Below are 4,424 nucleotides of genomic sequence, written 5' to 3'. Positions count from 1 at the left end.
CCGCGGCTGTATAACGCAAAACAAAGGCGTTTGTTCTCCCTCCAAAAAGCCCGTCGCGCGCTACAAGAGGTTCAGGGAATTTTGAATTACGCAAGAACTCTCTTATCTCAGGATCGGAACGCTTCATTTCCTTCCATACGTGTTCGCGCATAACAGTAAGATGTACGTCGTATTTGTAAATCAGATTGCGCATTTTCTTTTCACACGCTTCTAATTTTTCTGCGAAAGGTTTCTTAGTCATCGGACAAATCTTGGTAGGGTCAAAACATTCATGACATCCGTGATAGAAACATCCGAGGTATTCAAATACCCAGGCCTTACCGTTTATATTTGCATAACCATCGACATAATATTGGCCGATCTTAACTTCGCCTCCGTTTAAAGCGTGTCTTATGTCTATATTTTGACTATGCATTATCCACATTAGATATTGGATCGAGTCGCGCGAGAATGTCTTAACACTTTGATTATAATGATCTGACGGACTAATCGCTAGAGTTTTAGGAAGTAGAAATTTAGTTCTGAAAACCTTCATACACGCCGACGCGATTGTTACAGCGTTAAAAGGGTCTACACCTGTACTATTTAAAAACTCCTCCCTAAATCGCTCACAGCCCATCTCTAAAATTTTTACATCGTTTTTGCAGTATATTAAAGATTCCTCCGCGAAATTAAAGACGCCTTTAGACGCTTTCTCGTACCATTTTAAAAATTCTGATCTTTGGGGGGATGTCATGCGCTCTACGCCATAATATTTTGGGTCTGGATAAACGCCTACATAATTTAAATGCTTTAAGGAACTGAATGAGTGGGGGAAGTACCCCTTCATTTCATCCTCAAACCCCATAGAAGTAGGCATTTTATTAAGGGCCATACTAAGAAAAGCTATTGAATCGATATATCGCAGTTTATAATGTACATCTGTAAAACAGATAATTTTGCTACCTTGCATAATAATTTCGGGGGTAATAGCCAACTCGATCATTTTGTTGATTAAGATGTATGAATCAAAGGCTCTAGCATTATGAGCGATAAAGGTCGCGTTCTTAAAGCGCGGATTTCTAAAATAGGCAATAAATCGTTCGACGCAATCTGTCCCTTTCCAATGTTTTTCAAAAACTCCCGATTTTGTACAGACTAGGTATGCTTTATGGTTTCCGTCCTGATCTATATAAGTTTCAAAATCATAGTAGATTATTATTTTACACGCGAGGGCCTGTTTTAAAGTCGGCATAAAACATTCATGAGGATCGTCATTATCCGTCAGGATCTCCTCACACACCGCGCATCGGATTGGAGGACAAACATGTTTTGAGGAATTATCGTTTAATTTATAGTATATAGAAAATCCGCATTTAAGACATTTTTTGTACGTGTCGCAATTACTCTTACCCGTTTCCTTCAGCTTTTTATGTTTAACATAACAGTCGTTATTTAAACAAGTTTTATTGCAATCTTGGCAATAGATAAGTTTTAGCGGCTGTTGTTTACATAATGAATTAAGACATATATTACAATGCCCCGCGCAGTTATGAGTATTCCAGTTTTTATGCCCTTTATAGCAGTGTCTGCAAAAATATGTATTTCCGATAAAACCTTCGATTCGTTTTATTCCGTAAAAATGCTCCCCTAATAAAATCACAAACAAAGCATCCTCTGATTTCGGATATTGAGTTTCAAAAAAAGACAATGGTTTACAGCTATCATTTCTATACAAGACTACAATCTTGCGTTTAATAAATGATTCGAATTTATGTACGTCCGATAGACTAACGGCCGTTTGACACCTTAGACCGACGCTTTCGTGTAAAAAGACAGCCTTTTGATTTGCTTGATCCGTCGTTAATGTTTCATCCAATAAGTATGCTATCGCCAGGGCAAAACACACCTTGTTATCTTTATTGAACGTTACGTACATGTGTTTCTTCTTTTTTCTTAGAATTTCAGCGTTTGTAGATTGTAGCAGTTTTCGTTTAGACCCGCCACGCATATTGGAAACAATTTGAAATATAATTTCTATATTATTATTCGTTAGGTTTTCGCCGTTAGATTGTACGAGTTTTTCTAGTAAATTATGAACCTCATTTACAACAATATCTGGATTATTTGTACGATGTAAAAGACAATTTATATTTCTATTATCGCTTATAAGCTCAGTCTGAATGACGTCCCCTTCTACGGTAGACCTAAGAACCTCGTTGGTTATCTCATTCAAATTATCATCGATATTTAAATAGAAATCTGCAAAATCACGGGGTCCGTCGGGGGTGGGTGAATATAAACGTCTACGAAATTCTATATTATTAAATAAGGGCCTTCTGACAATACCCCCACCCCCCTCTTGAGCGATATTGTCTATCGGATATTGCGATACAGATGGTAAAACGTGACTGTTTGATGTCATTTCATCATAAATTTGTAGCGTTTCATGAGGAGGTATTATTACTCGTTCAATATTTTCATTATCGTTACATAGTATCGTTTGTATACTATTTTGTGTAAATGAGGGCGGCGATAATGCTAATTCATCCCCTAGGTTTAACGTTTGAAGCAACAAATGACCGGTTACTCGTTCAATATTTTCATCATCATTACATAGTATCGTTTGTATACTATTTTCTGAAAATGGGGGCGGAGATAATGCTAATTCATCCCCTAGGTTTAACGTTTGAAGCATCAAATGATCGGTTACTCGTTCAACATTTTCATCATCATCAGCATCATCATCATCATTACATGGTATCGCTTGTATACTATTTTGTGTAAATGGGGGCGGCGATAATGCTAATTCATCCCCTAGGTTTAACGTTTGAAGCATCACATTATCATTAGGGTTTAAAATAGGACGATCGAGGAGGGATAACATAGATTCTAGAGGGTCGGAAAAATTTTGAAAATGATCCATCTCACCCCTTATATTATCATTTAAATTCCCCTCACGACGTTGCGATCCGATGTTATAGTCTTCCATTTTTTAAAACAGTATATTACACATATTCAAGAAGATCACATATAATACGTTTAAGTTTCATCGTCTTAGCCTCGTAGATACCCCTCCTCCTTGCGCGTCCGTTGTCATCGTAGAAGGCAGGGCTGAATCTCCGACGTCTCCTTGATACCCCTCGGTAGATGTCGCTGTCGGCCTCACGTTCGTAGAATGCTGGGCTGAATCTCCGTCGTCTCCTTGTCACCCCGCTACTAGCATCGCTGTCATCCGCACGACGGGGTTGTCTTCCCCGTTCGTTAGAGCTGTCCGAAGATCTAGACCTCCTTCTGCTTCTACCTATATAGACACATTTTTTAAAAAGACTTTAATTTTAAAATATATAAAATATCCCATTAATATTACCGTTGATGACCGAAGTTGAGGGTCTTCTTCCACGTTCAGCACCGCGATCCGAAGATCGAGACCTCCTTCTCCGCCCCCACCGCCGTGTCGAATCTCTACCTATATATATATATATATATATATATATATATATATATATATATACATACATTTAAAAAATAAATAAATAAATAAATACATAAAAAAAAAAAAAGACTTTAATTTCAAAATCTATAAAATATCCCATTAATATTACCGTTGTTAAACGGGGGGTGGGGTCTCCTTTCGGTACTACTGTCCGTAGATCGGGATCTCCTCCTCCTCCTCCTACCTCTCCTCGGTTCGTAATCTAAATATAAAAAGACTTTTTTTTAAAAAAAAACCCTCACGGACATGAAATATACTATCGTTATTATATAATTTAAAAACAAACGTTTAAGATACTCTAGTTTCACTTAACGCTTCATTAAAAAAAAAAAAAAAAAAAAAAACATACGCCATCGCCCGCTCTATTAACGCAAAGCCTTTTGGGAGATGCAGTCTTTCGCCATCTCGCAACCCTATACCACATGGGAGATGTAGTTCTATACCCCGCCACGTATTCTAGTATTAGTTTAAAGATTCTAAAAATATATTATAAACTTTTCTTAACTATACATAAAGTTAAATCTTATATAATATTAACTTACCGCACGATGTATTACGTCGAATAACGCTTATCCTAGCTTGTCCGGCGGTCAGCGACGGTAATGTTGGCTGAACTTCCGCATCGGAAATATCTTCGATAGCAGATATCTGTCGTTCCGGACCTCGCTCACCTCCGAAGGTCGCTCCGTGTGTCTTTTCTCGTTGATTTTCGGGCAGATTCAGGCTAGGGCCATTTAAGGGAGCTTGGACTTCGTCCGGAATCGTCTTGGTAATGTCACATGTGCTTGGCTCTTCCTCGTATGCGTTTACACGGTTCAAACGACAACCAATCCTTGGAGTAGCCCCCTCTAGTGGTCTTTCACCTGTATTCATATAGTGTATGGATTTAATGGTCTTTTCGTAAATGGCCTCCGTCTCCCTTCGTAATAAATCGTCTAAAAAACAACAA

At 38.1% G+C, this 4,424-nt stretch overlaps 1 long non-coding RNA gene across 1 annotated transcript; it reads right to left on the bottom strand.

Moving 5' to 3' along the window:
* Positions 1-1,578: 1,578 nt before the first annotated feature.
* Positions 1,579-3,788, bottom strand: LOC144030871 (uncharacterized). Its single transcript, XR_013287382.1, has 3 exons — positions 3,585-3,788; positions 3,350-3,448; positions 1,579-3,283 (listed from the first exon to the last, which is right to left on the bottom strand). It is a non-coding gene; the product is annotated as an uncharacterized LOC144030871 (long non-coding RNA).
* Between the last annotated feature and the right edge of the window lie 636 nt (positions 3,789-4,424).

The sequence above is a fragment of the Festucalex cinctus genome, chromosome 11 (assembly GCF_051991245.1).
Source record: "Festucalex cinctus isolate MCC-2025b chromosome 11, RoL_Fcin_1.0, whole genome shotgun sequence".
Classification (NCBI taxonomy): Eukaryota; Metazoa; Chordata; class Actinopteri; order Syngnathiformes; family Syngnathidae; genus Festucalex; species Festucalex cinctus.
The sequence above is the reverse complement of the archived record's forward strand: the minus strand, read 5'-3'. Positions and strand labels throughout refer to the sequence as shown.